The sequence below is a fragment of the Gouania willdenowi genome, chromosome 6, assembly GCF_900634775.1.
Source record: "Gouania willdenowi chromosome 6, fGouWil2.1, whole genome shotgun sequence".
In the NCBI taxonomy this organism is placed as follows: domain Eukaryota; kingdom Metazoa; phylum Chordata; class Actinopteri; order Blenniiformes; family Gobiesocidae; genus Gouania; species Gouania willdenowi.
Genome location: NC_041049.1, coordinates 1866885 through 1880181, shown reverse-complemented (window position 1 = coordinate 1880181; position 13297 = coordinate 1866885).

Genomic DNA, 13297 nt, shown 5'->3' with positions numbered 1-13297 from the left:
ATAGATATCTCCAAAATAATACACAAGTTCAATCAAACTCCACAATATTAGCAGGGCTCACATTTTTCCCCACGCTTATATCACATGATGGCAGACATTGATAAACTCATATTGTTAAAAGAACTCCAATTAACTTCCAAAATCCTGCAATTATCTTCAAATTATTCAACAAAATTTCCCCAAATTACATATAATCTGTCCACAAAATCTAAAATATTTAAAGTGAAGATCCTGCAGAGACATATCTGTTACTTATTGCTTTAATATTATCAGTGCCGTACACGTTATCATTTATTTATACAGTACGTGGAAGTGCAAACTAGAGCACAATAATGATTAAATTACTAATTTTCCCACCTAAGGTTTGTGGCCCACTTGATGTCAAACTTGTCCATATTTGGCCCCTGAACTAAAAGGAGTTTGACACCCCTGCTAACAAGAAATGCAAGCCATTTATTCAGGTTTTCTGGACAATTCTCCCATCAACGTCTTTTGTAAAGATTCTTATTCCATTCTAATGCAATAAGGACATTATTAAGTAACAGATCGATGAAGGTTCCCACCTGGTTGAGGGACACTGAGAGGGGATACCGTCAGTTCTGTGAGGACCTCATGTGGGATAAAAGGGTGAACATGGGGGGAGGAAGTGAAAACCACATGCCCATTAAGGGTTTGTTAAAAGATTTAATTTAAATCATCATTTCATGGCCTCGTGTATCTTCATATTTGTCAAATGTAACATTGAAGTAAAACCGCAAGAACGAACAAACCCTAAAATAAATATTTAAAATCACATTTTTTTCAAAGACAAACGTGAAATTGCTTCATTTGTTTGATTAGAGACAAGTTGTTTTTTTAGATTTGTTTTTGACCAAATTCAAATAAACTTTTGTGCAAGAAACCATTAAATTCCTTTAATTTAGCTTTTTTTCCTGTGGTCAGTTTGATCAGGACTGATAACTGGAGGATTAAATCGACGAGTCAGCATGATGTCGACATGAGCTACCCCTTGGTAGAAGGTTTTTTTTTTTTTTTATTTTATTTTTTTTAAAAACACTTAATATCATAAAAAAACAAACGTCTGCTTGTGTGACTAAAGCTGTTAGCCTTCAGGCGAGTTAGCCATGTTAGCTTGTGAGCAGAGGTCTGTTGGCGGGCGTGCGTTAGCGTAACGCTGTGTGTTTAATTTGTAAATATTCTGCTGATAAAGTGTTGGATGATTTTTTTGTGTGAGAGAGTGAATGAGCTGCTGAGCTTCCTGCGGCCAGTTTTACAAACGTACTGTATCTCCTGTACAGATCAGACACTTTTCTAGTGAGCCTTTGTTGAACTTTATTGTGGTGGAAAAAAATTATTAATAAAACAGTTTTATTGTTCCTCAGTGAGTCTGGTCACCACTTTGTCCAGAACACAATACAGACGTTGCACAGAAACAATCAAGGAAATGTTTAAAAGTTTTCTGTTCCAACTTGTGATGAGATCAGATTTTCTACACCAAACATCAAAATATAGAACAGCAGAATTTACAAAACTACAACCAAAAATATACGGAATGACAAGAAAACCACAAAATACATTAAAGATTATAGAAAAATATGTAGAATGACACCACAATGACTTCAAAACAACATCTGAAATACACAGAATGACAGAAAAACATACCAAACAACAGAAATTACTCCAAAAACACAGAAAACCACGTTAAAATGACAATTACTAAGAAAAACAAATACACAGAATGACTTCCAAAACACACAAATACACTATGGCTCCAAAAAAGAGCATATAGCGACAACAAAAACACGTAGGACAAATGGTTTGTTCATTCCAGAAATGCTGAGTCAGCAGAAAAGCTGCGTTCTCTGCTTCGTTGTCTCCTCCAACCAGGACTGCAGCCATCTGTGAGTAAAGCTGTGGCTGCAAACAGCTGCCCGTCAAACAGCTTTCACCAATCACATTAATCTGTTCCTAATCTCTAGGTTCATCACTGATTCATTAGTAGCTGTATTTTTATTATGACTCTTGGAAATGCACAAAATCTAAATAGCGCAAAAAACCCTGTTAATGGAAACACCTGCATTTTGAAAAAAAAAACACTCAAATATCACGAGAAAGTTTTTACACTTTCATGAGGAGGAATTCCAGATGTTTTGATATGTAAATGTGTTGCAAAAGCGCTATAGAATTTTTTATTTACCATCACCACAACGTGACGTATCTGAAGGTCCCCCACATGTGCAAAGGAATTATAGGAATTTAGAAACGTGTTGAAAACAGACACAGTCGTAGTGAAACAGAAGCGCTAGGAGAACATGGAGCATCAGTCCTTAGAGCCCCTTAGGTTCTATGGGTTCTAATGGTTCTGATAGTGGTTTAGTAGGTTCTAATGGTGGTTCTCTGTTGTCCTGTGAGCGGTGCTGACTCAGCGCTGACTGACTGTGGGCGTGGCCCTACGTACCCCCTGAACCCGTGATCTTCACACGGTGGGAAAGCAGCCTGTGGTGATGAGGCTCTATTTTAGATTTAGAGTGGATGGTGATCAGGGCTCAGTGGGTGTAACCCGACACCCCTGGACTAGACGCAGAGGATTATGGGTCTGATTTAATATCTACGATGTGTCCAAATGTCACAGCGGCTGTTGGTGTTCACTACGTATTCAACTTCAATGAACCCTGTCATCATCTGTGTTCTATCTATCTATCTATCTATCTATCTATCTATCTATCTATCTATCTATCTATCTATTCATCTATCTATCTATCTATTCATCTATCTATCTATTCATCTATCTATCTATCTATCTATCTATCTATCTATCTATCTATCTATCTATCTATCTATCTATTCATCTATCTATCTATTGACTCAGACGTAGCTGAGATGTGACTCTTAATCATCAACATTGGGTCTACAGTAACTATTAACTACTACAGTAACTGTAGTCGGACAAAGACGAGAGCCAAAAATGTTTGAGAACCAAACAATCAAACAATGTTGAAGAATGACTGCAGGAACTCAAGGTATTTCAGCTGAAGACGATGAACAATAAATGACTGTATCATCAGCGTAAAAGTGAGACCTGGCATGAGACATTATTTACATAAATTGTGAACGACAGTGGGCCTAAAATGGATCCTTGAGGAACACCTTCTAGTACAGGGAGAAAAGAAGAAGACAACACACCGTGTTCTCTCTGATCAATAATTAGTGAACCAATTGACAGCCTGGTTAGATCAGCCAATCATGTGGAGTCTATCTGCCAACATAACATGATCAACTGTCCAAAGACTTTGACAAGTCTATGAAAAGAGTTGCACAATACTTTTGGTCGTTTAGTGTCCCTATGACGTCGTTGACGATTTCAAGGAAGTGTTTTCATTGAATCAGGTTTGTGTGCACAGGAACCCTCCATCACGTGTTTCTGGTCCTGGTCCTAGATGTAGACCACAGGGATCAGTACAGAAGGTAGACCACAGGGATCAGTACAGAATGTAGACCACAGGGATCAGTACAGAATGTAGACCACATGGATCAGTGCAGAATGTAGACCACAGGGACCAGTACAGAATGTAGACCACATGGATCAGTGCAGAATGTAGACCACAGGGATCAGTACAGAATGTAGACCACATGGATCAGTGCAGAATGTAGACCACAGGGACCAGTGCAGAATGTAGACCACATGGATCAGTGCAGAATGTAGACCACAGGGACCAGTACAGAATATAGACCACATGGATCAGTGCAGAATGTAGACCACAGGGACCAGTGCAGAATGTAGACCACATGGATCAGTGCAGAATGTAGACCACAGGGACCAGTACAGAATGTAGACCACATGGATCAGTGCAGAATGTAGACCACATGGATCAGTACAGAATGTAGACCACATGGATCAGTGCAGAATGTAGACCACATGGATCAGTGCAGAATGTAGACCACAGGGACCAGTACAGAATGTAGACCACATGGATCAGTACAGAATGTAGACCACATGGATCAGTACAGAATGTAGACCACATGAATCAGTGCAGAATGTAGACCACATGGATCAGTGCAGAATGTAGACCACATGGATCAGTGCAGAATGTAGACCACATGGATCAGTACAGAATGTAGACCACATGAATCAGTACAGAATGTAGACCACATGGATCAGTGCAGAATGTAGACCACAGGGATCAGTACAGAATGTAGACCACAGGGATCAGTACAGAATGTAGACCACAGGGATCAGTGCAGAATGTAGACCACAGGGATCAGTACAGAATGTAGACCACAGGGATCAGTACAGAATGTAGACCACAGGGATCAGTACAGAATGTAGACCACAGGGACCAGTACAGAATGTAGACCACAGGGATCAGTACAGAATGTAGACCACAGGGATCAGTACAGAATGTAGACCACAGGGACCAGTACAGAATGTAGACCACAGGGATCAGTACAGAATGTAGACCACAGGGACCAGTACAGAATGTAGACCACAGGGACCAGTACGTGTGAGGCTTCGTGGTCTACAATCTGCTGACAGTGTCTCTGTGTTTCATCTCTTTAAAGGACAAACTTTCTACTAAAGTCTATCTGGTCCTCAATCTGCGGCAGTTTTCACAGCTGTGTCTTTTTGTGGACACATAAATGTCAGAGCGGCTAAGTGGGTGACATAACAGAGTCAGAGCTGGAGGGGGGTCCAACAGTTCCAGGCCTCGGCACACGGAGCCACGCCCCCAAATACTCCGTCTGGGGCTCTACGAGAACTTTGAAGGCCCGCATTTACTCTGAGGGTCTCTGAGTTCAGTGTGTGTGTGTGTGTGTGTGTGTGTGTGTGTGTGTGTGTGTGTGTGTGTGTGTGTAGGGTGTCAGATTTGGGGGGCCAGAGGTCAGTTTATTTCCAGCTCTTCACTTCATCTCACACATGCCTCTGGTCCGGCTGTCACTCTCTGCTCGTCTACAGCAGGAGGAGAAGCCGCCATAAATAAATCGATAATCAGCTGCATCGGTCACATTAATATTAGTGAGGAGGGGGAGGGGGCTCTAACCCCTGAACCACTTCAATTATTTCTGCTGAAAATCAGAGGTTTTTTTTAAACCAAATTTTGAAATCAACTCTTTAGATTCTCATGCTCTGCTGCCCCCTAGTGTTAAAAATATAAACACTGACATTACACTTTAAAGAGTTACTAGACCCTGTTCAACCACTTTTTTCTACTAAAAAACAAAAGTATTTGTTATTAAGTCGAGTTTTTGATTGAGTCATGTCCAAGTATTTGACTTCGAAGCGATACTGCCCTCTATGGGTTGAAACACAGCTATTAGAGTTGAATTTTCCTATTGGCTGAGAATGGAGGTTTGTGACTTTTTGGTGGCTTCTTACGTTATTGTTTGCCCCGCCCCTCCAATGAAAACTATTTCTTGTGGACTTTGCAGTCTGTGGGAGTAGTGAATAGATTGTTCTTTGAAAATATTATATTATAGTTTGTGTTGTCATTTTATGTGATTTTGCAGTCATTTAGTGTATTTCTCTGCTCTTTGATATATTGTTTTGTCTTTTTGTGTATTTTTCTTGTTGTTATTTTGTGTTATTGCCTTTTGGTGTATGTATGTATTTTTTGTATTTTTTTCTTCATGTTTTGTATTTTTATTATTTTGTGTATTTTAATGCCTTTTTATGTGATTTTTTTTGTGTTGTTTTTGTTGTAGTTATGTTGTGTGTTTATATTTTGGGCCCCCACAAAATTACAAAGACGGCAGCATGTGGCCCCCGAACCACCAGTTGTTGATGTCTGATACATTTCAGACATGTAAGGGATGAAAAAACTTTGATTGTCCAATAACCAATGGGAACGATAATGTGGAAAAGATCAAAGGCTTTGTATGTTTTTATCATTTTATGTGTTTTTGGAGTCATTTTGTCAAGTTTTTGCATGTGTTTTTTTATGTATTTTTTTTGTTATTTTTCTGTTTTTCTTTTTCATTGTAGATTTGTTGTGGTGACGCACACACCTAGACAAATGGCCGCATGTGGCCCCCAGGCCACCAGTTTCCTATGTCTTGTAGGAACGAAAGTATTAGATCGAATGACCGACAATCACTGTTTCACACACTTCCCTCCAATGGAAATAAATTTAGTTGACAAAGCAATAACTTTACATTATTGGTTCTCATCTCGCTTCAGGGCCCAAGACCACGGCTTTAAAACAAGCTGTGACACAAATCTCAGAAACTTTTCCATTTGAACAATTTCATGAAAATTGCTCGCAGGTTTATATAAAAGTTGTTTTAGAATGTCACAGTTTGTTCATCACATAAGTAGATTTGAAATTAAAACAAATTATTTCCAAATGTTTTCATCCACAAACTTGAACAGAAAACATGTATTTTATCAGTAATTAGATTTTTGTTATTTTTTTCCAAACATAACAATAAAAAACTTTATGAACTAAATTTCCTTCGTATTGACAGCACATGGTGTTTTTTTCTGCTGAAAGGAGATTGTTTTAAAATAAAAGCTAATAAATGTATAATTATATTGATCAAATAATATTAAACATTGAAAGGTTTGAATTTAACTGACGTGTGTGTGTGCGTGTGTGTCTGTGTGTGTGTGTGTGTGTGTGTGTGTGTGTGTGTGTGTGTGTGTGTGTGTGTGTGTGTGTGTGTGTGTGTGTGTGTGTGTGTGTGTATGTGTTGTTTTTCAAACTTGGTTGGTTCCAGTATAGTTAATAAGTATTGGCGTGTCAGAATCGATAGCCAATCAGAAGCGAGTATGGATCACAGTGCCGGGATTTAAAATGGCGGCTCAAACTAAACGGTTCGATTCAGTCTCGAAGCGTCGTCGTCCGGTCCAGTTTAGTTTAAACCGGTTTCTGAATCTGTTTTCCCGCTGGAAACACGAAGAATCGACGAAGGAGACGGAGCGAGACCGGAAGTATAACTCAATCTGCTGTACTGGTAAAAAGGCGGGAATAGCACAAGTTATCAACGGTAAATGTTCGTTTAAATTGTTATTTATTGAACATATTTCTTTTTATTTTACAAATATATATATATTTGTCATGGTTTTTGAGTTGTTTTTGCATGTGTTTTTTTGTGTATTTTTGTTATTTATCTGTTTTTTTTTATTGCATTGTGGATTTGTTTTGGGGACGCTAGACAAATGGCCGCATGTGTATATATATATATATATATATATATATATATATATATATAATTATGACCTATTTTGTCCACAACACCAAATTATGTTGTTTTTATCATTATTGTTTTCACATGAAGAATCTGATTACAAATGCTGATTTCAGACACATTGTCATTTGGGAATATTTTTTTATTTATTTTTCAAAACTATTGTGAAAATATTTACATCTAAATATAACGGCAACTTAAAAAAAGCATGTGGAGAAAACCAAAAACGATGTAGGGAATGTGTTTGTACTAGAAAAATACAGGGAAATCACAGATTTTTACTTCCTGAAATGTAAAAAGCTACAAAACATGGAATTTATCCACACATATGGGACGCCAATTGTAAAGTTGCGTATGTTAATATAAGCAGCAACTTTTAGTGACAAACCATCAGTGATATTGCGTATTAGCAAAATATTTAGTTTCACTCGTGACATTTAGATTCAACATTTAGCATTTATTAATATTTAGAGAAAACATTGACATTTTTTTTTTACGAAAATAGTTAATATCACAAATTTCACAAATATTTCTCTAAATATTACCAAAAGTAGAAAAACAATTCACCTTTGTTTTTTTTTTGTTTTTGTTTTTTTTACGTGGTTTGTTTCTAAATGTTGCATAAAGTTGTTGTTTATTTTAGCACACACAACTTTACAATTAGCGCCCCCTACCCAACTACATGTTGGAGGAGAATATCACACATTTCATCATATTTTCCCTTTAAATCAGTGTTTAAATCTGTAGCGTGTTTTGAAAAATCTCTAATGTTGTGCTACGAAATCTTACGAGAGCACTCGGTCATGCTCGATTTTGCTAAATTTAAGCGTACTGTTTTGACTTCTGATTCTGAATCATAGAAAAATAAAATGTATTATATTGACCTTAATTAATCACTAGTAAATGACACCTGTTGTGAAATTTAATTTTAAATGATTTCCAAAAAGCACTTTAAATGTGTTTTTATGACGTTTAGTTTGTTATAGTTACATCACATTTAGAGAAAGCCAATAAAGCAGAAATGCGTATTCTGAAAGGGAATGTGGTGAGTTTGAAACCGTACAGGTTTTACATCCTGAGGCATACTGGGAACACTGGGATACAACATGGGAGACGTGTGGATACAAGTGTAACGTACAAAGGAATCCCACTCAGGTACAGTGTTGAACGTCTTTCTTTGGTTTTACATCGTTTACTTTTGTACACAAATAAATAAACTCACATTTGAAACACTTTTGGTTCCAGCTAAGAAAAATACTAAAGTACAAAGTACATAATGTGGGACAAACTGTCTTAGTTTTAGGTCCCACGCTTTAAAGACAATCACAGATAAGAGTCAGACGTGTCTAAAAACACATGATGTAATAAAGACAGACAAGAAACTGACTAAAAAGGAGCAAATATAACCAATAACAGGCTGAAAATGAGCCAAAATAAAAACAGACGTTATAGAAAAAAGCACAAGACCTAAAAAAGCAAAGATAGACAAAAACTGACCAAAATGAGATCAAGTAAGACTGGTTTGATTGGTTTTCAGGGTTTTCTATTTCTCATTTATTCTATACAGTCATAGAATATTCTTAAGTTTAAATTAAACTGCTGGTTATTTTGTACTTTAAAGATATATTTTTATTAAATACAATTATTGTATTTATTAATGTTTTTCAGGGTCTTCTAATTTACTTTTTAAATGTATTTGTTGAATATTCTCAGGTTTAAGGTTTACAGTTAATTGGCCCTTGTCCACTTCCGTAGATTTGACTTCATTAGCAAACCTTCAACATTTATCACAATATTGTATTTTGACTTTGTTTTTTCAAAATTTAAATTTGAATCTTGAGATTATATTTCAACTTTATTCTCAACACTTCAATTTTATTCTTGATTGGCCCAAAATAATTTTCTCCATCAAATTTGTCCCAAATTCACTTCTGTAAAAGTTGAAATGTTTGTAACAATTAGTTAAAAATAACTATTGTTCTGTTTAAGAAGTAATATTGTTTAATCAAGTCTTTAACTTTATTCCACAATACAAAAATATGTAATAAAGTACAAAATAATGAATAAAAGTATGTAGGTTACGTATCGAATTAATATTCCTATCGAATCAATATCTGTATCGACCAATATCAAGGCACCAATATTGGTATCGTATTGGAAATAAAAAAGTAGTATCAGAACACTTCTATATTAGATGATCCATTTCATAGTGAAAAATAAGGTTTAAATATGTGATCTTTGTGGGGGAGGGTCTAGTCTCTGTCATATAGATATTTATATTTGAGAAAGTAATGTCTGCAATTTCCACTTAATTTAGTGTAAAAAATAGATAAATAATGATATTTCTATGTCAGGAAGTAAACATTGTTTCTTTTATTGCTGACTATTTACACCACGTGTTTCATAGAATAATAATAATAATAACTTTAAATGGATGTTTCATGTGTTTATGGTCAGTTTTTAATTCTTTGTCTCCCTCTAGTGTCTAAAGTACCAAACGTTTCCCACCAGCCTGTGAGGAAAGACTTTGGTTCTCATTTACTGCCCCCTAGTGGTCAAATATATACAGCACAGTTGGATATTTATTAGAGCCGAGGGCCCTAGAAATGTGATTATATTTCATTTAGATTAATAATCACAACAACAATACAGGGAAAAACTCATCATTTTTTGTTGTCATTTTCTTGTGTTTTTTTTGTAATAGTTTGATTTCTTTCTGATATTTTGTGTTATTTTGATGGTGTTTTTTGTGTTTATAATCTATTTCTGTATTTTTGTTGCAATTTTGTGTTTTTTGAGTCAATTTTGTATTTTTTTTTATTGTTTTGTATATTTTACTGCCTTTTTTATGTATTTATGTTGTATTTTTGGATTTCTTTGTATTTTTCTTTAATGCTTTGTGTTTAGTCTTTATGTGTATTTTCATTGTGATTTTCTGGTGTTTTTTGAGTTATTTATTTATTTTACATTTTGTGTTTTTGTTGTTTTGTTTTCTTACGCTATTTTGTTTTTTTTTTTGTTGATTTAGTCTTTCTGATTTTTTTTTTTTGCACGTTTTTCAAGTAATTTTGTGTTATTTTCTTGTTTTTGTAGTCGTTTTGTGTATCTTTCTGCCATTTTGTGTTCTTTGATGGTGTTTTTTGCGTTCATGATCTATTTCTGTATTTTTGTTGCAATTTTGTGTTTTTTGAGTCAATTTGTGTATTTTTTATTGCTGTTTTGTGTATATTGTGTATATATGTTTTTTGTGTATTTGTTGTTTTTTTTTAAATTATTTTAGTATTTATCTTTTATGTTTTATTTATTTTGTGTATTTTTAGTCTGTGTGTATTTTTTTTTTGTCATTTTCTAGTGTTGTTGGAGTTATATTTAGTTTTTTCATGCTTTGTGTTTTACTTATTGTGTATATTTGTTGTCATTTTGTTTCTTTCTGTTATTTTGGGTCATATGCTACAAATCTAGATAATTATAACCTGGATTAATCTCCTTTACCGGGATTCAACTAACCACACATTCCCTTCAGAGAGAAGCTGTCCTTTGAAGGTCGATAACAACACGCTAATTTAAGCCAAGTGTTTTCAGCCTTGGTACGTGTGCGTTCACATGAAAGGGGTGGAGCTTGCAGTGTCTGACCAATCACTGGAGAAACTGGCAGAATGAGCGTCTTTACAGGAGGAACTAATGAAAGGATTAATTTAGAAATAATAATCTTCTTTATAAACTCAGCTGTCAGATCTGCACCAACCAGGATCTTCTATCAATGGGCAGGGCATTTTCTAAGAGATCTGATTGGTCAGGAGGCGGGGCTTTAGGACTCGCTAACATCCAAGCCAGAACAAAACCTGGTGCCGACCGGGTTAGTCGTTCAGCTTAAGTTACCATGGTGATTTAGCTCTGTAGGACGTTAGCCAGCTTTGTAGTCTAGCACACACTGATTAAATCCTGGAAGTTACCATGATAAGAGCTAATCTAGATATGTAGCTTACCCCCATTGTGTTCTTTTGTTGGTGTTTTAGTTTTTTTCTGTATTTTTATTTTTATTTTTTTGCATGTTTTTGAAGTCATTTTGTATATTTGTGTGTTTTTGGAGTTTTATTTTTAGTTTTTGTGACTTTACTTTTTAATGTCAGAAGTTTAGGAGTGAAATTTAACCCAAACCGTGGTTGTTGATTATTCTGTGAGATTCCAGAGCAGGAACGTTGGGATCGTCTCTAATAGTCCTGTGGGCTTTTACACACACACACACACACACACACACACACACTGATCTAAACGGTTTTCTGAGGAGGTTTTACTTCATGTCCACATGTCGTTACTCCATTTACACCGTAGGAGGAAATTGTAAGTGATTTATCTGCAGTGGTTCATGTGTGGAAGGCGTTGCACGTTAACGGTGACACCAAAGTCAGCTCCAGCACTAAAAGCAATGACAGCCTCAGGGGCCGCGTCAACAAAGACTAAAAACTGACAAAAACGACCAAATACAGACTAGAAACACATCCAAAGGTGTTAAACATGAAATGGACTTTATCAACAACAATGGGCAAATAGATGAAAGATTAAACTATATATAAACTTAAAAACAGATTAAATATGAGTATTAATTTGACAAAAATACAACCTGACTAAAAGGGTCCTAAAGGGACTAAAAGCAAACAAAAAGACTAAATACAAACAAAGGACTAAATTCAAAAAGTCAAAGTCTGATTTAATGTCAGTTTCACTATAAAACATTTACAAACACAACAATGTTGAATATATAAATGATAAAGACCAAACAACAACACAATAAGGAAAATCTGAATAAAAGTGCCTTTAAAAACAGACCAAAATCATTGACTAATTACTGGACCTAACCTGTTACCCTAACACCTAACCCTAACCCTAACCTGTTACCCTAACACCTATCCCTAACCCTAACCTGTTACCCTAACACCTATCCCTAACCCTAACCTGTTACCCTAACACCTATCCCTAACCTGTTACCCTAACACCTATCCCTAACCCTAACCTGTTACCCTAACACCTATCCCTAACCCTAACCTGTTACCCTAACACCTATCCCTAACCCTAACCTGTTACCCTAACACCTATCCCTAACCCTAACCTGTTACCCTAACACCTATCCCTAACCCTAATCTGTTACCCTAACACCTATCCCTAACCCTAACCTGTTACCCTAACACCTATCCCTAACCCTAACCTGTTACCCTAACACCTATCCCTAACCCTAACCTGTTACCCTAACACCTATCCCTAACCCTAACCTGTTACCCTAACACCTATCCCTAACCCTAACCTGTTACCCTAGCACCTATCCCTAACCCTAACCTGTTACCCTAACACCTATCCCTAACCCTAACCTGTTACCCTAACACCTATCCCTAACCCTAACCTGTTACCCTAACACCTATCCCTAACCCTAACCTGTTACCCTAACACCTATCCCTAATCCTAACCTGTTACCCTAACACCTATCCCTAACCCTAACCTGTTACCCTAACACCTATCCCTAATCCTAACCTGTTACCCTAACACCTATCCCTAACCCTAACCTGTTACCCTAACACCTATCCCTAATCCTTCTTCACACTAACCTCTAATCCTAACCCCTGATTTTACTTGAGTAACATGTGCTTTACCTTTGACCCCCCCCCCATACCAAACTGAACGATCCAGAACCTTTCAGGTGGTTTTATCAAGAGAAAATAACCACAAACTTAACCCTAACCACACTAGATCCCTCTACCTAACCCAGAAAATGCCAACATAGCTCCAAAGGTGTCATCATTTAGTGAACAACACTTAATGATTCATGCTAATAATGACACATTATTCATGCTAATAACAGGCCTATGTGTAAAAGTGTAATCAAACATAGACTATAAACAGACTAAAAATAAACTAAATAGTGACTGAAAGGACAGAAAATGATGCTGTTATTACTAATAAATAAAACATATTTTCAGGCCAATAGAGAACGTGTTAAAGCAGTGACGAGCGGGAGAAGTGCAGATAAGGAGGAGGAGGTGGTTTCCAGATAAAGAGGAGGTGGAGGAACAGGTAGAGCCGGTTCTCCTCCTCCTCCTCCTCCTCCTCCTCCTCCTCCTAC